This window comes from Lolium rigidum, chromosome 4 (assembly GCF_022539505.1).
Source record: "Lolium rigidum isolate FL_2022 chromosome 4, APGP_CSIRO_Lrig_0.1, whole genome shotgun sequence".
Taxonomy (NCBI): domain Eukaryota; kingdom Viridiplantae; phylum Streptophyta; class Magnoliopsida; order Poales; family Poaceae; genus Lolium; species Lolium rigidum.
In genome coordinates, this window is record NC_061511.1 from 122,908,512 (window position 1) to 122,931,988 (window position 23,477).

The window sequence follows — 23,477 nt, forward strand, 5'->3', positions numbered from 1 at the left end:
TATCAAAACGGAGCACACAGAGCTCTCGTTCAATCATAGGCTTTGGACCAATTTGACACCTAACGCCACCCAATGAAGTACAGTTATGTTGACACTGACAGAAGATATTAGACAGTTATGTTGTCTGGGGTAGTGGTTTTGGGGCTTGGGAGAAATCCATGTTGGCTCGTCCAGCACCGATGCGGTGACGCCTGAGGGTGCCACCCTGCCTTCCTAAAGAGCGTCGGCTGTACCCCCTCCCCAATCCCCTCCATGTACCGGGGGAAACCATAGGATTATTCCGGGCAGCGGCGGCGGCGGCGTTCTCTTTGTTGACCGAGGCATCGAATTCGACCAGGTCGACTGAGAGCGGAACTGGTATGCATACAAATATAAAACGTGGATTTGTACCCTAAGGCCCTGTTTGATACAGGAGTATTAGCCAGGTTTCCAGTGTATTATCCCGGCGCAATATTATTACACGTGAAATCATGATTTGGCCGTTTGGCGGGCCAGTTTACGCGGGGCTCAACTCCAGAAAACTCCCTGATACACGCCGGATTGACGTGTATTCGAGACGCTCCCGGTCCCTCGCGTTTTTCTGCTTTGGCGACGCTGACGCTCGGAGCGACGCCCCATCTGCATCCGTGAAGACCTCCACTCCGGCCCATCTGCAACCTGGAAGGCCACCGCCGGATTCTAGCTGCTCCGTCCCATCAACCATGGTCAATCGATTCTACTGTATCTTGTACTTGATCTGGACTTTCTTAGCTAGTACTGATTCGAGTTCTACTTTTCAATCGAATGAGTCACACTTTGAACTAGTACTCGAAAATTGTTTCTTTGTTTAGCTGATTCTTTGTCAACTTTGATTTCTGAATGTATCAAGTACTAGTGATTGCTCTTGGAGCATAAACTTCTAAGTCGAAGAGATTTCACTTCGTAACTTGTCTGAACTGTGAAAAAAAGTCTGCTGAAATTCAAGTTCGTATCCCTGCCTTCCAAATAGAAAATCAATGAAGAGTATTGACGAGTGAGGGAATTTTGGTGTAACAAAGTGTTTTTGGTGATAGGGGTGTTTTCACCCAATCCCCTCCAAAAAATACTCTCAAATACTTTGTAAAACACTTTTGCCAAACAAGGCCTAAGAAGATGCACAACAAGTGAGTAAAATGCAATTTACTTTCCTATTGAAAAAGTTGTGAAAAAACTATTTTGATAAATATCATAGACAGGCATCGCGTTACACGATGCCAAAATTATGACAAATAGATTGCACAAAATTAAGCTAGGAAGCCACGGGCTTGAAACATGAATCCCTATTCAAGTTGAACCATTTTTTTCCTTTTTTTTGTTACAAAAATATAGGGTCATGTATACACTGGCGGAGCTATGAAGGGGCCGAACCGGGCCATGGCCCGCCCAGGTTTTTGGCCAAAAAAAAATCAACTAGTACTCGTTGTCCAGCCCAACTGCCTCGATGACTCACTCGACCACGACCGAAATAATGGAGGCGCCTGGGCGGAGCTAGGCTGGGGAAATCGGAAGGGGAAAACGGGGAGAAAGAGGGGAGGCGGAGCTAGGCAGCACAGCAGCACCAGCGCCGGACCTCTTCGCCCCTTCCCGCAGCCAGGGACCGCCTCCCGCAGCCAGGGACGGCCCAGCCGCACGCTGCACACACACGGTGCTGGCCGGACCGCCGGCGCCGGAGGTCCAGCAGCCAGACCCGTCACCGCGACCAGGTATGGAGTCAAGCCTGTAACCTTGTATAGTCGTATTGTATTGAATCAAGGTCCAGCCCTTAATTTCTCTGTACTAGTACTTTTCCCCAAATGGCCAAAATGTTGATCTCTGTATTCTGTAACCAGCGATTTTGCTCTGATCAAAATGGCCCAAAGGTCAAGCCTGTAACCACTGTTCTCTGAATTTATTTTCAGCTTTACAAAATTCAACATTCATGGGAAAGGCAACTCAGATAAGAATTGATATTGTTTTGAAAAGAAAACGAGATGAAGTTGACGAAGATCCTCCAACACCAGCATCTGATTGTTTGCCCTTGCTTTTGCTTGAATTGGAAGAACAACAACACAACCACCATGCCGAAGGACAATCAAATGAACCTGTTACTTTTCGAGGTGTCGAGTTCTTACAGCAAGACCCTGGATTGCGCCCTCAAATCTGGCAATATCCACCGGAGCAAAGAGATATTGTGAGGAGAGCATATTTGTCGCTAGGCCCTATGCAACCCCACCTTCAAAATTACAAGCTTTCAGGTGAACAAGGGCATCGACGTCGCTTCCAGTATAGTTGGATTGGTCTCTTTCCATCATGGTTGGAATACTCGGAGGACAAACAGTCTGCATATTGCCTCTTTTGCTTTGTGTCCAGCAATAAGGAAAACACACGAGGTGGTTCTCATGTCTTCACAGTGGATGGATTTAATAGTTGGAAGAGGGTTAATTGTGGGAAACATTGTGCATTCTTGACTCACATAGGTTCTGGACCATGCACTCCACACAACAATGCAGCCACCAATTGTCGCGACTTGATGCATCAACCATGTCACATAGAAAATGTTACAGCGGCAAAGGACAAGGAGAAGGTTGAAAGAAACCGTTTGCGGCTAAGAGTCTCAATTGCCACTGTCAAATGGCTTGCATTGCAAGCTTGTGCTTTTAGAGGGCATGATGAGACGCCTCAATCCAAAAATAAAGGAAACTTTCTTGAAATGAGAGACCTTCTTGCTGAATTCAACCCTGACATTGCCAAAGTTGTGGGGGGCAATGCTCCATACAATGCGAAATACACATCACCTGAGATTCAAAAGGAGCTCTTGGGTATGTTTGCTAGCAAAATCAGGAGGCATATCCGTGATGAAATTGGGGATTCTAAATTCTCTATTTTAGTAGATGAAACATGTGATGTTGCAAAGAGAGAGCAAATGGCATTGGTTCTTAGATTTGTTGATAAAGGTGGTATTTTGCAAGAGAGATTCTTTGACTTGGTACATGTGGTGAACACAAAGTCTTTGACACTTCAGAAATTGATCTTTGTCATAAACACTGTTGATTCATCTTCAAAGCGTCATGATGAGCTTCATCACACCCAAGTAGTTGAACTAGAAAATGGCATATCTAATGCTAGCATTGAGACGGGTCAAGGGGCAAATCAAATCCGTGCACTTAAGAGACCGGGAGACACAAGGTGGGGTTCTCATTTTGCTGCAGTTTACAGCCTTATGAAGATGTTTGGTGTTGTTTATTCTGTTATCCAAGATATGGCTGCCGATGGATCACTTGGGAGAATTTTCTATGCAACACTGGACACTCAACTATTTGAGTTAAACCGAAGGTTCAATGAGAAGGTAATGGATCTTCTATCTACTAGTGCCACTTTGATTCCTAGAAACAAATTCAAAGGATTCAAAGCTACTGATATATGTGAGATGGTGAAGAAGTATTACCCAGCAGATTTCCCCAAAGATGTGTATGCATTACAACAACAACTAAACCATTTTGTTGTGGATGCTTCCAAAGATGAAGAGTTAAAAAATATATCAACATTAATTGATCTTTGTCGATGCCTTGTGGAGACAGGAAGACATACTATGTACAATCTGATTGAAAGGTTGCTCCGGTTGCTCATTACTCATCCGGTTTCTAGGGCAAGTGCGGAACGTGCATTTTCTAGTATGAAAATCATTAAAACGAGGCTGCGCAATAAAATGGAGGATGATTATCTTGCCAACAATCTGTTAGTCAACATAGAGGGTGAAATTTTGGAGACATACAACTACGAAGAAATCATTGCAGATTTTAGTGGCAAAAAAGATCGGAAAGCTGACTTGTAGTATAAGTATGTATGCCTGAACATCTCTGGTCTAGCTCCTTAGGTAGCATCTTTTGGTAGCTTGTTTTGTTTGCACTAATCTTAACTATCTTAACTAGTAAATTGCAATGAGACCGGTAGGTCGTACGTCTCGGCCGTAGGTCTCGCGGAAGGAAAAAACAGCGATAGGAAAAACCGTGATTAGCGGGTAGCGGGGAAGAAAAAAACTGATATAGAGAAAAACGTGATACTGCAGCTTATGATAGCGCGGGAGGTGGTGCTGAGGTTGGACATTGCCATGGAATCCCGACTGCTCACCCCCGATGAGCGACGACTCCGGGCGCACCTCAAGCAAACCTACTTGGGGCTGGCATCGCTTGAGCGGACGATGGCTCGCCAGCGGGCAAAGTTAGCATGGTTGAGGGAGGGGGACGCCAACACGGCCTTCTTCCACCAGCATGCGGCCTACAGGCCAGAAGAATGTGATCCATAGCTTAAGGGTGGATGATGTCGTTGTCTCCGACCACGCGGCCATGGCTGAAGCTACCTTTGCGCACTTCGAGGGCCTGCTGGGCACTTCGGTGGCTAGGGCGTACTCGCTGGATTTGGACTTCCTGGGTACCACACCAGAGGACCTCTCCGAGCTCGAGATAGCGTTCACCGAGGAGGAGGTTTGGGATGTGATCAGACACTTGCCACCGGGCAAGGCTCCTGGCCCCGATAGGTTCACGGCAGAGTTCCTTCAGAAATGTTGGGGGGTGGTCAAAGCTGACTTCATGGCGGCCTTTGGCAAGCTTTACACGATGTGTGGGCACGGACTCCAAGGCCTTAACCAGGCCCTCTTGGTCCTGCTGCCCAAGCGCCCGGATGCCATGGCGCTAGGTGATTATAGGCCGATAAGTCTAATTCACATCTTTGCCAAGCTGGTGGCGAAAATTTTGGCTACTATGCTGGCACCACGGATGGAGTCGCTGGTGGATCGCAACCAATGCGCCTTCATTCGCAAAAGGTGCATCCACGACAACTTCATGTTGGTTCAGACAGCTCGTTTCCTGCATAGAGGGAAAGAGCCGAGGGTGATGCTGAAGTTGGACATTGCTCGGGCCTTCGACTCAGTATCCTGGGGTTTCCTCATGGAGGTTCTCCAGAAGTTGGGGTTTGGGCCGAGGTTCCGAGAGATTGTCTCTCTACTACTAGCCACGGCCAGTACTCGGGTGATGCTCAATGGCGAGCCAGGCCCCCCGATCTGGCATCGGAGGGGACTGAGACCCCCTGTCACCATCGCTGTTTGTCCTAGTGATGAACTCGCTCAACAAGGTGCTCGCCAAGGCAGCCGAGCTGGGTATGCTGCGACGGTTGGCGCGGCGGGAACTGGTGACCTCCGTGTCGCTATACGCGGATGATGTGGTGATCTTCTGTCACCCGGACGAGGCAGAGCTGGGTGCGGTCCGCGGTATCCTGGAGCTTTTTCGGACAGGCTTCTGGCCTACGCACCAACTTCGCTAAGTGTTCGGTGTCCCCTATTGCATGTTCGGATGAGGTTGCTGTGGCTGCTGCAGAGCACATGGAGTGCCAGCTAGCGCCCTTCCCGGTGAAGTACCTGGGTATTCCCCTATCAGTTAGGCGTCTGTCGGCCGAGACCTTCCAGCCGCTGTTGGATAGGCTGGCTGACAAATTGCCAACATGGCGGGCATCCATGATGCCGCAAGCCGGACGTTTGGCGCTGATTCGAGCTGTGCTCGCGGCAATCCCGCTGCACCAGCTAATGGTTCTGGCCTTGAACAAAAAGACCCTCAAGCATATCAACAAGATCCTGCGAGGGTTCCTCTGGGTGGGCCGGGCAGAGGCAAATGGAGGTCACTGCCACGTGAATTGGGCAAGGGTGTGCCGGCCGCTTAACCTAGGGGGTTGGGGATCCCCGACCTTGCACGGATGGCCATAAGCCTTAGGGTACGTTGGCTGTGGAGGATGCGCACGGACCCCCGGCGACCATGGCGCGGGCTCGACATGCAGTTCTCAAAGGCGGAGCTGGACATCTTTGCGGCCTCCACCTCGATGGTGGTGGGAAACGGAGAGTCCGCCCTCTTCTGGGAGGACCGTTGGCTGGACGGCAAGTCCATCAAGGAGATGGCGCCAGAGGTGTTCGCGTTGGTTCCTAAACGGCGCAGAAGGGTGCGTACGGTGCGTCAAGCACTGGTTGACCGCACTTGGATTCCCGACATAGCTGGAGCACCGAGTCCCCTTGCTCTATGGCAATATGTGCAACTTTGGGTCAGACTGAGGGAGGTCCAGCTTTCGGGGGAGCAAGACACGTTGACCTGGTTGTGGACGACGGACGGCCAGTATACTTCTCATTCTTGCTATGAGGTCCTCTTCCAGGGGGGATCACCTCAGCATCATGGGAGTTGAACTGGAGGTCTTGGGCGCCTCCTAGGGTGAAATTCTTTATATGGCTGGCCTATCTGGACAGATGTTGGACGGGTGAGAGGCTGGCGCGTCGTGGTCTACCACATGCACCCAGATGCCCGCTGTGTGACCAATCCGAGGAGACTATGACGCATCTACTCACTGGATGCTCATTCTCCAGGACGATCTGGTTCGAGGTCCTCTCGTGGATCCGATCCACCTCGGGGCCTCCGGCTTCGGAAGGGGACTTCGTGGAGTGGTGGTCGCAAGTGGTACGGACCGCTCCCCGCCAGTTGCGCAAGGGTACTTCGTCGATAATCATGCTCACGGCGTGGTGGATCTGGAAGCACCGGAATGCTGCGATCTTTGACAACGCGCAACCTTCGGTGCCTTCTCTGCTCAACGACATCAAGACCGAGGCGCAACAGTGGGCTAGCGCAGGAGCCCGGGGTGTCCGCCAGATCCTCCCCTAGACTAGGTCTCCTTTCTTGGGTCGAGTTGTAGTGCGGGGTGTTGGTTCCTTTGTGGACATGTACATATAACCTTTTTCTACCTATCAATGCATCGAAACGCAAGTCTTTGCGTGTTCGCTATAAAAAAAAAACGTGAATACTCCTACAACGCACGCACGCGGCTTCCGTCTGGCTGAACCACGCGATGCAGGAAAACTGTGGTGCCCGCTGTGTCACGCGCCGCCTGGAGACTCCCGTGCGGCCGCCTTGCTTCCCGGCGGTGCGGGACGCCCTGGATCCCCACCTCCTCCCTGCTTTTCCATTCGCTGCACGGGCGCCCGCCATCGTTCCAATTCGTTTCACCGTCTAGCCCGTGCTCACAGGATGCGCATCTCCTCTCTCTCCCATCTCTCTGTTTCTCTCACTAGAGAACCGCGTGGGGCCATTGCACATGTTATCAACGAGATGATTCATGGTCCTAATTCTTTTACCTGTGCAATCTCGAACGTTCAATTTTTGTTGTAAAATAATAGCCGCTAAAGCAGCCCAGCTAAGTTGAAGTAGAAGAAGAGCGGAGCTGGCGGAAGAAGCTCAGGTCAACTACGGCGTTGGTGACTTCTGGAGAACCGGGACGCGGGCGAGGGTTCGCTAGAAGGATAACCTCACAGTGATGCAAGATCTGGCAAAGTTGGCGCCGAAAGATGACCGGAGGGCCGCCGGCGACAGCTACCTGCGGCGGAGAAGGGGGTCAAAATGGGTAGAACATCTGAGAAGATGAGAAAGAACGAGGAGGGGTCGGCCACGGCCCCGAGATCGCTATAGTCGAGCTAGGAGGCTGGCGCATGAACCGATCATCATCTCTACCGCGTCCGTGCAGCAGCCACTACAGAGACCGCTGCGTAGCGAGAAAAGATAACAACGGTAACAGGTACATGAAGTCAACCCCGTTTAGACTTAGGGCATCTCCAACGAAGACGCAGCATTTCGAACGCCGAAAATATCCGCGCGCATCCATTTGCGTCGGTTTAAATGGTCGAAATTGACGACGCGTCCGTTTGCTTTGCGTCGGGTGGCTCCAGTGGTACGACGCATTTTTCGGTTTTTATATTTTTTAAACATAAAAATATAATTTACATAGTAAAAGAAAGGAAAATAAAAACCCTAAGAACGTCTGCACCTACTGGTTCTCGTCGTCGCGTCGATCACGACCAACTCCGGTACCGGCCACGGCCAGTTGGGAAGCGGCGGAACATACGCTGGTGCCGGTGGTGGTGGTGGAGGTCGAGCAGCCCAGGCCGGTGGTGGAACTAGAGCAGCCCACTATGGTGGTGGAGGTTGAGCAGCCCACACAAGTGGTGGAGGTGGAGGCCCCCATGGGTTGTATGGCGGAGGTGGAGGCGGCGGTTGAACCGGTTGCGTAGCCGAGTCCTCGAACGCCGGTCGTAGGGCCTCTTCCTCCGTGAGGCCCGGCGGCATGATGCGGGTGGCGTACCGGGGCAGCGGCGGCTGCACCGGTCGTGCCATCTCCGAGACAAGGATGTCGAGCCTCGCGATCTCGTCGTCCGTCATCGTCTTCGGGTACTCGAACTCCCGGCCCTCGGTCATGGCCAACTGCCATTCCTGGAAAATGCAAGCGACGTAGTCGTCGCTGTCGTCTTTGGCCTCCTTGTTGTGGTAGGCCAGCCTCGATGTAGTCCTCGTCGTCGTCAGGCGCGGGCGGCTGCTGTGTTCGACGCGATGGATGGTCAAACGGGAAGTCTCTGTCACCGAGGAAGCCCGCCCTCCCCCTCGGATCCTTCTCGGTCTCACGCCAGGTGCGCCAGGTGTCGGAGTCGATGGCGTAGGCGGGATCGGCACGGAGGTCCGGTGGCTGGTACCGCCGGGATCTCGGCGCTCCTATATGGCTCGCGCGCAGGCACGGGCGGGACGGGCACCCGGAGGTAGCTCAGCCGCCAGCCTCTAGGCATGTGCACATCCCCCAGCTGTCGCACGGCGTCCAGTTCGAGTGCATGAGCCGCGCCACGTTGGCGGGCAGCGGCACCCTGTGCGTCCGCTCTGCCTTCTTGGTGCCGCTGTCGGACGCATCGGAAACGTTCTTCTTCTTCCACATGGTGTTGCGGCGGCGCGCGGCGGTGGTAGGAGTGGAGGTGTCCGTGCTATGGTCGATGCCAGGAACGCTGTCGGTCGACTTTTAAGGCCGGCCGCGCGTGGGACACGATGCTATTGAAGGCGGTGTAGAAGCCCAGCCGCCGTCCGGCAGTGCGCGCGCAGAAGAGGCAGCGGTGACATTGATGGCGAAGGCTGTGGCGCAGACGCGGAAGCAATGCCCTCGATATAGGCTCGCTGCCAGGCGGGACCGGTGGAAAAGCGAGCGGTCACTTGCGGCGTCGCAGCATCCACCGCGACGCATCGCAGACGCGAATATGCGCCGCGTTTGCATCGCTGCGGACGGCCTAATCACTATGCATCGTCCCACTAAAGCGTGTTCGTATTTTTGGCCCGCGCAAACGCAAACGATCGCTCAGTATCCATTTGCATCGGAGATGCCCTTATATCTACATTACACTGGCATAATTCAGCCCACCATCCTAGATACGCATTGTAATCACATGTAAATAATTAGGGAATGTTGCTACAAGTCTTATGAAGCCTTCAATTCTTATATCACGTAAATAATTAGGGAATGTCGCTACAAATCATATGAAGCCTTCAATTCTTATATCGTCTAAATAATTAGGGAATGTCGCTACAAGTTTTATTGTTGTCGTACCGTAGAAGCACGGGCAATGTGCTAGTAGTATATATGTACGTATCGGCTGATCTGTAACCAATGCACTTATGTTTAGTAAAGTGGTATGTTTGAAAACAAATTTTCTATGCTTTTTTTCTAGCTGGCCCGCCCATAATTTTCTTCGTAGCTCGGCCACTGCATGTATACACCACATTTTGCAGTTTTAGAGCATCTCCAGCCGCGTCCCCCAAAGCGTCCCTCAAACCGCGCCGGATTGAGCGTTTGGGGGACGTGGTTTGTTCGTGCCACGTTTGGGGGACGTCGCTCCCCAGCCGCGTCCCCCAAACGCCGCCCCCAAACATTTAAAATAATTTTTTTAACACATAAACCATTTATATCAAATGTAGCATAGGAATAAAAATGTTTGCGAGGATTGTTTTCAAATTAAATTACAACAAACAATAAAACAAGTAATCAAATATAATAAATAGGGCTAGATGCTACATCAAGGTGCCACGGTATTTCCTTTGATCCTCCACAAATGCTCAACGAGATCAGCTTGAAGTTGCTCATGCACATTGCTGTCACGGATCTCGCGTGCATGGCGAGAAAATCAGCAAAATCTGCAGGCAACTCATGATCAACCTCCGCGAGAGGGCCTTGACACTCATAGGGACCAACATGTGACCTAACATGATTCTTGCGGTCATCCTCGATGATCATGTTGTGCATGATCACACAAGCCTGCATCACCTCCCACATTTGGTCGTGAGACCAGCTTAGAGCAGGTACCGGACAATGGCAAATTATGCTTGAAGCACACCAAATGCCCGCTCGACATCCTTCCTGCAAGCCTCCTGTCGTGTAGCAAAGTGAGAATTCTTCAGACCTGATGGATTCGAGATTGTTTTGACAAAAGTGGCCCATTTTGGATATATACCATCGGCTAGATAATAGCCTTTGGTATATTGGTGGCCATTGATCTCATAGTTGCATGGTGGAGCATGCCCTTCCACTAGTCTGCTGGACACCGGAGACCGCTGCAACACGTTGATGTCATTGTGTGATCCCGCCATGCCAAAGAAAGAATGTCAAATCCACAGGTCATAATCTGCCACAGCTTCAAGCACCACACTGCAATATCCATGACGCCCTTTGTATATACCTTACCAAGCAAACGGGCAGTTCTTCCATGCCCAGTGCATGCAATCGATGCTTCCAAGCATTCCAGAAATCCTCGGCAGCATTTTGTGCCATGATCCTTGCAGTCTCTTCCTCGAGTTGGCCCTCTCAAGTAGTATTTGCCAAACTTTCCCACCACAGCTCGGCAAAACTTGTACATGCACTCAATGGCAGTAGACTCACTCATGCGAAGGTAGTCGTCCTGTGTATCGGCAGATGCTCCGTATGCAAGCATCCTCATGGCGGCGGTGCACTTCTGAATGGACGAGAACCCGAGAACGCCTACAGCGTCGAACTTGAGTTTGAAGTAGGGGTCGAACTCTCGAACGCCGTGGAGGATATTCATGAACAGGCCCTTGCTATTGTCGGCATGTGTTGCCCCGTCGGCGAAGTAGTCGTTGTGCAGCATGGCATGCCCCTCCATCCTCTGCCGGGGCTTCGACTTCCTTCTTCCCGGCCTTGATCCTCCGCGGCGCAGCCTCTTCCTCTTCTCCGCCTCAGTGTCAAGCATGTCCTGGAGGGACGCGATGATCAGCAAATGCTCCCGCAGGTCGTCGTTGAACGCTTGCTCGTCCTCCAGCAGCAAGGCAACCATCTCATCGTCGCTGTCCATGGCTAAAGCAAAATCAATGGTTAAAATTGCGCCGAGGCAGACGACGCAACAAACAGCGGCCAATCGCGCCTACCTGGCAAGTCGTCGAGCACCTTCCGTGCGCGGAGGTGGGGCGGATTTGACGGCGCGTTCCGGGACGCGCGCGGCGACGCGAGGCGGCGGCACGACCGGCGGGAGCCCCGGGCACGACAACGGTGCCGACTCTCGGCAGAGATCGGACGCCCAAACGGCCGGGAAATCCGGCGGCGGCGGTGGGGTGGGAGGCGCGGGAAGGAAGGAGCGACGAGAAAAAGGCGCAAACCAACGGTTTATGCAAATAGTCGCCGACATGTGGGAGCCCGCCTCGCTTTCGTTGTGTCCGGCGTCCCCGGAGCGTCCCCTGTGGGACGGGGACGGGCTCGGGGCGCCGGACACCGTATAGGGGCGCGCCGGACAAAAAAGGGCTTTGGGGGACGCGGCTGGAACGCATTTTTCGTCCGGCGCGCCCCAAATCTCTTTGGGGGACGCTTTGGCGACGCGACTGGAGATGCTCTTATGCTCAATTTTTTGGTACATTTTAAGAAAGGGCTTTCTGTGGCATCCTATTCCTGGTTGTTTAGATGACTACTGTGTGTTGCATGGCAGGGATGACCAGATCATCCTGAGCGCCATCCTGCTACTCCTCGGCGCAGTGTACATGCCGGGCGAGCAGCACCTGCCGCTGTGGAGGACAGACGGTGCGGTGCTGTTGGTGCTGCTCCATGCTGGCCCCGCCGAGTTCCTCTACTACTGGTTCCACCGCACGCTGCACCACCACTTCCTCTACACACGTTACCACCACGCATCCATCGTCACCGAGCCCATGACATGTATGTCCCCCTCAAACCCTCGCTTACCATGCTTACTTAATTAGCAGCTGAGCTATCACATGGTTTAGTCCCAGCCAACCCGTACATGTACTATGCTCTTGGGAAACCAACTCCTAAATATTGGTAACTGTTCATCAAATTCCCAACCTGCTACATGTATATTTAAACAAATTTAAAGCGTTCAAGGGCGACCCAACAGTACCGAAATAGGGAGGAGAAGGACAATCATTGGCAAAGAGAGCAGCCAGCGCATGAGAATTCACTCAAGAACAAGGACGAATCAGTAGATGTAGTTCACCTTACCCATCTTACCAGCCTGCAGTCAATCTATCATATAAGGACTGGGTTCGCCCAATATGCATCCAAGCCGTACAATTCCATGTGGCAACTGCGGATCATGTGGCATGTGACATGGTTGTTCATGGTGCTGACATGGGCGTATGGTTCTTGGTTCACAGTTGAGAGGAACGTCATGAAGAAACTCAGGATGCAGTCATGGGCTATACCAAGATACAGTTTCAATGTAAGAATCATGTTTGAATTGATTTCAAGAAAGTTAGTACATTTACTGTGAAAATTAATAGTAACATTTTTCATTCTGCAGTATGGACTGAACCAGCAGAAGGAAGCAATCAATTACCTGATTGAGAAGGCAATATATGAAGCTGATAAGAAAGGAGCTAAAGTTGTTAGCCTTGGACTCCTGAACCAGGTACGCCATTTCTTTCATTGTTCAAAGCATAGAAGTTGAAAACTTGAAAGAGACCTTATGTAGTTCAAATGATAACTATGACCATATGTAATATCAAACTGAAGTCCCCATGTATACTTCTGCAAAAGGAAAAGGTTGTCATGTAGATGAAAAGTACAAAAATAGAAAATGGCCTCTCGCATAGTACAAGTTGTAGCTGACAACAATATCTTCAACATCAGGCACATAGCCTCAATGGAAGTGGGGAACTTTATCTTCAGAAATACCCAAAATTGGGGGTAAGACTTGTGGATGTCACCAGCTTAGCTGCTGCAGTGGTTATCAACAGTATTCCCCAGGGCACAAATAAATTTATCCTTGCAGGAAAGGTTACAAAGGTGGCTTGTACTGTTGCTTCAGCGTTGTGCAAGAAAAATGTCGAAGTAATAACCAAATACCCATATATTATCTACCTCCACTTCAATCAATACAAATGATTTTTTGTTCTAAAATGTAACAAGCAACTCATCTTGGGCAGGTCACAATGATAAACAATCAGGATTACGATATCCTGAAGGACTATATACCAGAAAATGCAACCAGCAATCTTTTAATATCAACGACTGGCACTGCAGAGATGAGGAGAAGAAAAGATAAACTGTTCTCCTAAGAGATTAATAGGTTGCACCATATAAGATAGCAAAATTCCTAATTAACAAACCACATCACTAGTTGTCCCCAAATTTTCCAGGTGTGGCTAATTGGAGAAGGTCTGGATGCTACTGAACACTCCAGGGCACAGAAAGGAACACAATTTATCCCATACTCGCAGTTCCCGCCCAGAATGCAACGGAAGGACTGTTGCACCTATTCGATGACTCCTGCAATGAGTGTACCTAAAGAAATGCAAAACGTGCACTCGTGCGAGGTAACTTGGTCGTCGCGCTGAACTGTAACTGTGGAATAACTTCAGTACATGATTTTTCTACTTAATGATTTGGGTTGTTTTCAGAATTGGCTGCCAAGGAGGGTGATGAGCGCATGGCGCATTGCTGGAATTGTTCATGCGTTGGAAGGATGGACTGAAGACGAGTGCGGAGAGACAGTGCTAGACATGGAGAGAGTATGGTCTGCAGCAATGATGCATGGTTTCCACCCTGTTGCTCAAGTTTGATGGGTCGATTGCAAGTCAGTGGAATAATTTGTAGATAGCTATGCCATGATTAAAGAATTTTATGTGGGGAAACAGACATTATATTGGACGGCACAAATGTACTGCTTTAGTAGTTTGAGACAAGAAAGTTGGCTATTTATTACACTTCATCTTATATGATCAGAGAACGACAGTGAAGGAATTCTGTCCTACTATTTATTCCATCGATAATGTAAGTTGACAAACAAACAATCATTGGCCATTCTTGTGCATTCTACAAATGTGTAGTTTTCATACGGTTTAACTTGATCATAACCATACAGAAACATGTAAATACAGGATAGCAGACAGTGGCCCTATATTTTCTTATTAGCTCAACCAAGTTATGATCTCCTAAAAGAAGACTATGGTAACTTCTGAAAATCTCTGCTGAAACTTCAGGAATCTTATAGACACGAAACTATGTTTTGATTACTTGATACCGTGGTGCCTATGCATTTATTTGCCAATATATCCATCTAAACTGATGTTCTTTTGGGAAATGTTAGTTCAGGTCCGCACAGTACCAACTGTCTAATAAGTTATTATTGATGGGTCATTTCACATTCCTGTCAGTGAATTTCATCATGAAAAGATATTTTTGCCACGGGAAACATGTACAGTTCAGATCGTTCCTAAATTTCGTAATCGATGTGTAGGGTGAGCATACGAGCATGTAGGCATCTGAATCCTACGGATACTCCCTACTGAGAGTGAGATTAAGAAAACGTATGAAGCAGTCTAAATAGAATAGAAATAGATAAAAGGAAATAAGGAATCCCGGAACGAAAATACTCACGGAGGAGGGGCAAACACGGCAGGCAGCAGTGGGAGGCGTTACCGAGGCATGCGTCGGCCGGAATAGGGAAACCAACGTCGGCCTAGAGAGGCACGCTTGCTTGCTCCGCCACGCAATGGTAGGGCCTACGCGGCCGTCGCGCGGCGGAAATCTTCTCCGGCGGCCGGCACGGAAGACCACTCGTGGTGGCCGTTAGGAGTGGCAAGTGTGCGAAAGAAAGGCTTTAAGAGCAATTCCAATAGTATAGCCAACTGTTGGCTATAACAAGATGTCATATCATTTGTAATCATCATATAGCTAACATGTACAATAGTTGGCTATAAGAATGTAGTACTTTACTAATATATGGCCCACCTTTCACTCTACAAGGTGCTTAGAAGCACGTGCATGAGCTATTATGTGCATAGTAGCCCACCTCCCTTCTCTCTCCTCTTCTCTCTCCTCCAACTCATCTAAAATATATTATTTAATGTCTTATAGTCAGCTGACTGGACTCTATTGTACTTGCTCTAAGACGGGCTTGTAGTGGGCAAAGTATATGGTAAATACTATACTACGGAGCCCGATGGGAGCTCTTTCGTCGGACCTCTCCGTGGTCGTCGATTTGGATTCCCATCGAACGGTTCGCTTCAGTTTTTTTACACGCAAGCAATCACGGTTTGCTGAAAAAAATCCCCAAATTGTTGGCACTTAATGTCTGCAGTTACTCACCTGCCACCCGTAAGAGCAAGTACAATAGAGTCCAGTCAGCTGACTATAAGACATTAAATAATATATTTTAGATGAGTTGGAGGAGAGAGAAGAGGAGAGAGAAGGGAGGTGGGCTACTATGCAATAGCCAGCTCTTGCACGTGCTCCTAGGCACCTTGTGAGAGTGAAAAGTGGACCATATATTAGTAAAGTACTACATTCTTATAGCCAACTATTGTACATGTTAGCTATATGATGACTACAAATGATATGACATCTTGTTATAGCCAACAGTTGGCTATACTATTGGAATTGCTCTAACGCCTCCAGTAATTGCGTTTTGCGAGCGAACTCATCCCACTGCCGCTCCCCGCCGTGTGCCGCCGCTTCGCCGACCTCCTCGCGTCCCACGCCTTCCTACAGCTCCGCCGCGCGCGCGGCCTGCTCCAGCCGTCCCTACTCGCCCTCTCCGTCCCCGACCACGGCGGCGGCGCCTTCGCCCAGGCCCTGCTCCACTTCCGCCCACGCCAGCCGCAGCAGGCCCAGGTCTCCGCGCTGCCGCTCCCGCCGGTCCTGCTGCACTGCGGCGGGTCCGTGACCCTCCCATCCTCGTCGAACTGCTCCCCTTCAGCAGCTACGCGACCTGGGAAGAAGGTAATGTCACCTACGCCTCTCCTTTTTTAACATTTACGACTTCTGCTTCTGACTGTTTAATTGAAAGCATCGGGGAATATAAAACAATGCTTCAATGTGTTTTACAGTCATATTCTCATCTACACTCAGATATAAAACACACAGGTTCTGAAGCTGCTTATATAGAATCGTTTAAATCCTATATTCCAGTATATCAATGAAATATCATAGCTTCATAACTTCATAAGTTTCATCAAGCAGCTTCTACTTTTTCCAAAAGAATGCTTCATTATTTCAAATCTGACAGTAGCTCAAAATCAAATATTCTAGTACATATATCACAAAATTCGCAAAGATAGTCTCAAAGATACCACTGCATCATACAGTAGCTTCTACTTTCATCAAACAGAGCTTCCGTGTTCTAAAGGTTTTATCTAACACACAGAATGATTCAGACAATTAATATTATAAGCTTCGATGACTACAAAATAAAGCTTCCAGGACTACAAAACAAAGCTTCCGTACTATATCATTTTACCCTATACAACACCAGCCACACGGATCCAACTAACCAAATACACAGGCTTCGAACGGACAGGGGGATCAAGCCACAACATGCATAAGAAATCATATGGATCAATCTAACTGTACCTCTCCACCTCCATGGTTGACAATAGGGGGATTCCCGACATCTTGAGTACTGACAGCGTTTCCATCTGTTGCAGCTGCACCCAACTTCTCCCTCAGTTGAGGATCGATCACGCATGAAGCACGCCGAAAAAAGGGATTTGTATACGGCGGATACTCGATGTTCTCCGTCAGGTGCGCCATCTTTTTCTGCAAGGACGAGGCTGGAAGCAATTGACGGCAGCCTCTCTCTACCAGAAGTGCACGTACGTATACGTATCAGGAGGAGAGCGACATGAGCGGCCGCGCCATTTTTGCAGAGATGGAATCACGGCCGAATTAAATAAGGTAGCTACACATCCGTGCCTTATTACATGCGTGGGCCTATAGCTTCCAAACAAACGGTCTAGATCAAACAAATCGAACGGCAAAATATTGGTCCGACAGGAAGCAACAATCGGGATCCGATCGCTAGTGGTTCCCTTATGTTTCGGCCTCATGCCATCCAGAAATAATGGTCTTCCGGTTCATGTCCCTGCACCTGCTCGTTGGAGGCGTTGCTGACGTCAGCGAGAGGCTTGTGGAGTTCAAGCTATTGGAGTGGCTTTGATCTGGCGCTACACCATGTCGTGGCGGTAGAGATGGGCTACTCTTGGAGTGTGGCGATCCTAACTGTTACGTGCTGAAAAATGGCCATGTTAAACGCAGGAAAGTAGAGTGATGTGTCATATAGCTATGTATTTTAATTTCAGTTTTAGTTTGTTGTTGTATCTAAAAATTATATTAGTAACATCCTAGTTTCAATCGTATTCATGGTTTAATAATTTCATTATAGCAGATATTTTAACATGTGATTAAGGCTTTTTTAAAATAATTACTCCTATTTTTTTACAAAAATGACAAATTAATTCATAAGTAATAATATTATATATTATAAAACAAAATATTAAAAGATATCATATATACATACCTCAATTTGTAGATATATGTTCTTCCAAAAATAATTTACGCGCCACAATATTCAAAGTAATAACAGTCAGAGAGCACGTGTATGCTTGAATTCACCTAAAATACACATTCAAAAATATAGTTACAACATGTTTCCAACATACGCAATCATTAGTTCAACAAATTGCCCATCTGAAAGTGCATAGAGTCTCCATGTGTGATTTTGGTAATTAGTGATAATCCCTATGGACTAATATTTGCATTGAGTTATATGTGTAGGAGTTGCTCATAGGCAATGCTTGAACCGTATGTTGGCTTCAAGGTTGCAATAAGAAGAAATGAGGTGCAAGTTCAAGATGAGCCAACTCGGAGAGATCATATCCTTGAAGCTTTCCATTTATGTAGTGTTCATGGATATGTGAATATGCACCAAAGAAGAGCTCCCGTAGTGGAGTGTGGGGAGCAATCCACAAGACTTCATCAAGCAAGCACAATCGAGAACGGTGTTTCATCTTGTTGCGGCCAAGCTCGTCATCATCGATCTCAAGTGAAATTTGCAAGGTAAATATTTTATCTTTATAGTGTTTCTTTCTTACCGGTCTCGTGGCTTAGTTGGGAGATCGGGTTATAGGTTAGTTGCCGCTCTATCAAGGGGCTCTCGAGTGAGTAACTTGATCGTATCGTTCGGAGAGAGTTCAAACCTTTGCATCCTTGCATCATATTTCTTGGTTGTTATTTGGATCTTATCCATATGGTGTTTTAGAGCTTGTACTTATTCTCATGGCAATCTCTAGTTCATCGAAAACGGATTCCACATAAAATACTTGTTGTGTTTTCGATATCGGAGTTTTTCCCGGTTCTTCGTTTTAAGAGGTTTCACCTCTAAATGCATGGAAAAATCTACCCCACTTATTCTTTATATTTTCACTTTTTATGGGGTAGAGCTTGTCATCCTATTTCCAACTAAATTGGTTTCACCTAAATCCAAGTTTTCTAACTCAAGTTGTTGCAATTTCCTTATTGGAGGTGTTACCGGTTTAGCTCTTATAGATAGGTTAAAAATTTACCATTTTAATCTTATACTCCGTGGTTGTACTATTATGTACCTGCATAATCTTGTAGATCTTTTTGTTGTGATTCCAACGAGTCCAAGATCATCAAATTTGGAGTCCCGATGTGAAAATGACGACGTTTTTGGTGTGCGGTGCATGCGCTGCCAGCCGAAGTGGTCCGGCCACGTGCCGGAAGGTCCGGCGAAACGGTCCCGGCTCTCAGATTAGTCACCCGAATGGGTCCGGGGCCTGCCGGACAAGTCCGGCCAGGCCCGGAAGGTCCGGCGGGGTGCGAAAATGGAGCCCTTTTCTCCAAACGGCTAGTGCTCCTTCCCCCTTATAAAAAGGGGTCTTCTTGCCCATTGAGTTGTTTTGCTTCTTCTACTCTCTCTACTCCATTGTTGACTTTGAGAAGCTTCCTCTCCCTCTAATCCCTCCATGATTCTTGCTCATATTTGAGAAAAAGATTGAGGAGATCTACATCTACATCTTGACCAAACAAATCCCTCTCTTTGTGAGGGGAATCCACTAGATCTAGATCTTGGAGAAATTTGGTGTTCCTCTTCCTATTTTTTCTTCCTCTCTTATTCCTCCAATAGCTTATGTAGATTTGTTGGAATTTGAGAGAGAAGGACTTGAGCATCTTTGTGGTGTTCTTGCCATTGCATTTGGTGCATCGGTTTGTCTTCTCCGCGGTGATACATGGAGGTGAAAGTTCGTGAGATATTCTCTTCGGGAGCTTGTTCCTCTTGGGCCTTTGGACCCTAGATGGCTTAGTGGTCTTTGTAGTGTTCTTGGGGTCTCCAATTAAGTTGTGGAGATTGCCTCAAGTTTGTAGCTTTGTGGCTTAGTGGTGTTCTTGGGGCCTCCAATTAAGTTGTGGAGATTTCTCAAGTGCAAGGCCTTTGTGGCGGAATATTGGAAGCCTCCAATTAAGTTGTGGAGTTAGCCCCAAGCTTTGTGTGGGTTCGGTGACCACCCTAAGGTTCCATAGTGGATCAAGGTCTTCCCCTTTTGTGGGAAGGTTCGAGGAGAATACGGTGGACCTTCGTGTCGTTTGGAGTGACTTGTCCTCCACACTACTCCAACGGAGAGCAGTAGTCGCAAGAGTGTGAACTTCGGGATACATCGTTGTTTCCACGTCACCTCGGTTATTCCTATACCCGAGTTATTTACTTATGCCCTTTACTTTTTGATAGCCTTCGTGCTTGCAGTTATATATCTTGCTACCACATAGTTGCTTGTCTTGCTTAGCATAAGTTACTGGTGCACATAGGTGAACCCTAGTTATATAGGTTTTGTGCTGGACAAATTAAACGCTAGTTTTATTCCGCATTAAACCGCCTATTCACCCCCCCCTCTAGGCGGCATCTATGTCCTTTCAATTGGTATCAGAGCCCGGTCTCTCACTATAAGTTTTACCTCCTTAGAGTAAAGATGTCGGCTAGAGATTTAGTGCATGATCACACTTTTATATTTGATGGCACAAATTATGATGTTTGGAAAATTAGCATGCTTAGTCATTTTCGGGCCATTGACCCTCATATGGAGCGAATTCTAGATAAAGGTTTTTCTCCTCCGATGGATTCCCAAGATCTATCTTAGAGGATGAGAAAAATTTATATCTCAATGCTCAAGCTTCAAACATGTTTGTTCATGCTTTGAGCAATGTAGATATTCTTGCAATCTTGCCTTTCCGGAGCGCTCATGGTTTATGGACAAAGCTTCAAGAAAAATATGATGTGTCCAACATTATTGAGGATGATTGCATTCCCTCCACTTCCGATCGTGATGAACTTTCATCCACTTCACCATTGTGTTGCAAGACACAAGGAAATTCCAATGTGAGTGATGATGACCATTGCAATGTCGAGGGTGATCCTATTCTTGATGATCCTTCATATCTATCTCATTGCAATGCTTCATATTTGGACTTAAACACATCTAGCATTATAAATGATCCACATGCTTGTGTTGATAGTCCTTGCATACCATGTGTTAAATGCTCATCTAAATACCATGGTGATATGCTTGCTATTTCTTGTCGCCATAATATAAATGCTTCTATTTCCTCTAGTTGTTGTGTGTCTAACAATGTAGAGGAACCCGAAGAATCCATTAGCAATGACAAGATCTTGAATGGATCTTCAAGTAGCTCTTCTTCTCCATCATCTCAAGTTTCTCATATATGCCTTATGGCTAAAGCTTCTACGGTATCTCATACCTCGGAAGCTAATCTTTCTCATAATGATGAAGATGAAGTACATGAAGAAGAAGAGGAATTGATTGCCTCTTTACATGACAAGGGTGAGGTTTTTCATCGTGCTCTTTGCAAAAATAAAATTGCTTGCTCTAAATTTGTTGAATCTTAGTTTTTTTCTATTGAGAGCCAAAAACTTATTGAGATGCATGAGAACACCATATTAAAAATGGGTGCTCTTGAACGTGAGTATGCCGATGAAATAGGTTCTCTAAAGGATGAACTTGAAGAAGAACAAACCACCAAAGAATCTCTTGAGGAGACCTTTTCTCTAGAATTGTCTAGAATAAAGGAAAACCATGATAGAGATCTTGAAGTGGAAAATGATCTAAAGCTAAAAAATGATAAGCTTTTGTTTTTTAATGCTAAACTCCTTGAGGATTTTGGGCAACTCAAAAATGGCTCTAGGGTCATTGAGAGTGCGCTCACCAAACTCACCGAGTCACATGAGCAACTTAAAGCTTCATATCTAAAAGAGCATGCCAACTTGCCTTCTCCTATTGATATTAATGATGATGCTTGTGCTACTAACTCTACATCTTGTGAAGCATCCATTTTGACGGAGAATGTTGAGCTAAGGGCTCAATTTGAATTTCTAACTAGAAAGTATGGGGTTTTGGAAGAAAGTCATGGAAAGTTCTCTAGCTCCCATGATGAACTTCTAGTGTCCCATGAGAAGCAAAAGTTATCTCATGAGGCTATCATGTCAAAGGTAACATATTGTGAGCCTCATGTGGATACGAGCACTAATTATCAACATGCTATATTGCCATGTGTTAGTCCTATTAATTCATCTACTCATAGTATTGCAAAACCTTGTGATGAATTATCCTCCTTGCCTTGTTGCTCTAACAATGAAGTTTCTACTTCCTCTAGTATTTGTGTTGTTACTAACCATCTAGATGAAATCAAAGAGCTTAAGGCTCAAGTCACTTCCTTGAAGAAAGACTTGAAAAAGGGTCATGAAGGGAAAATCAAACTTGACAAGATGTTGAGTGTACAACAATCCTCCAAGACAAGAGCGGACTTGGATTTATCTCCAACAACAAGAAGAAGTCCAAAAGCTCCAAGAACAAGAAGAGCCAATTACAAGTCAAAGACCCGGCCAAGATTACTTGCTTCAAGTGCAAAATTGAAGGGCATCATGTTAGATCTTGCCCATTGAAGAAGAATCCTCTTAGTGAGAAGCGAGAAGGGAAGCGGCCTCAAATTCAAGGCCATGCCCAACCTCGGGTTGAAGAAAGGTTACTTCCCAAGAAGAGTCAAGCTAATACTCCCATTGTGGAGAAATCAAGTGAGAAGAAGGAGATGAGAAGAACTTGCTACATATGTCGTGAGAAGGGCCACATCTCCTCTTTTTGCACTATTGGTACCTCATCCAACTCTATCATAACTAATGATGTTTATTCTCTTTGCAAGGATGAGGTTGGCAATGTTTTTGCCAAATATGTTAGCGCTCAAAGTGGTGTCAAAGAACCATTTGGGTTGCCAAGCCTATTGTGACTAACCTCTTAGGACCCAACTTGGTTGGGGACCAACAAGCTAAAACTTGATCAATAGGTGATGTTGGAGGGCATTGGAGACTTGGCTACATCATGAAGAATTAAAGGACCTTCATAATTTAGATTCTGTCAAGCCAAGTCATTTGGATTATCTCATTCATATCATATATCCATTGTTCCTCCTTGCGGTAACATGTACTCAACTTGTTTACATTGAAAGTTACTCACCCATTTTGCATGTGTTGGTTTTGTATCTTGCATATGCTTGTATATGTTGTGCTTCCTACTTAACTTATCTTGAGAAACCAAGTCTATATATGTTAGGTTGCACACGGTGTATTTGTGTGTGTGTGTATGTGTGTGTGTGTGTGTGTGTTGGAGCTTATTTGCATCTTGTTTATATCTTACATGGCTCTTGTGAGTGATTAATGCACTATCCCATTTTGGGGGAGTGATATGCCATTGGGAATGTCACAACCCTAAAAATGTGTGTACATGAGGAATACCACTTAGAATTAATACTGCAAGTTTATCTAGTCTATATGTGGTATGTCATCCTCATGATAAATTCTAATTCTATAATGTCCATTAATTATTTCTTGTTGGTTCTTTGTTGACTCTTGTGAAAATAAATTCTATATCACATTATGGGGGAGTATTATGCTTTGTGCATATTACAAGCCATGAAAATGTGTACATTTGAGGTTGTGTCACATAGTATTGATATTGTAAATTATCTCGTTCCTATGTGGCATGTGTTGCTCAAACAAGTCCAAATTTTCTTAAATGGCTTATATGATAACATCTTTGTGGATATTGTTTGTGAGAGCTTTTGTTGGCATGGTTTTCCACAATGTGTGTTTCATATCCTTTTTGGGAAATCATGTGCTTCAAGTTATGCTATTCATTGCTTTGCATGATGGTGTAATTAATTGAAGCTATCAAGAAACTCTCGGTGCATGATGGTTAACTCGTATCTTTTACCATATGCTTTCTTTGATATGAAGATGATCTTGGATATACTTGGAAACTACCACCGGGAAA

The 23,477-nt window shown here is 46.9% G+C and overlaps 1 pseudogene; it reads left to right on the forward strand.

Moving 5' to 3' along the window:
• Nucleotides 1-179: 179 nt before the first annotated feature.
• On the forward strand, nucleotides 180-14,026 carry LOC124647471 (annotated as a pseudogene).
• The last annotated feature ends 9,451 nt before the right edge of the window (nucleotides 14,027-23,477 follow it).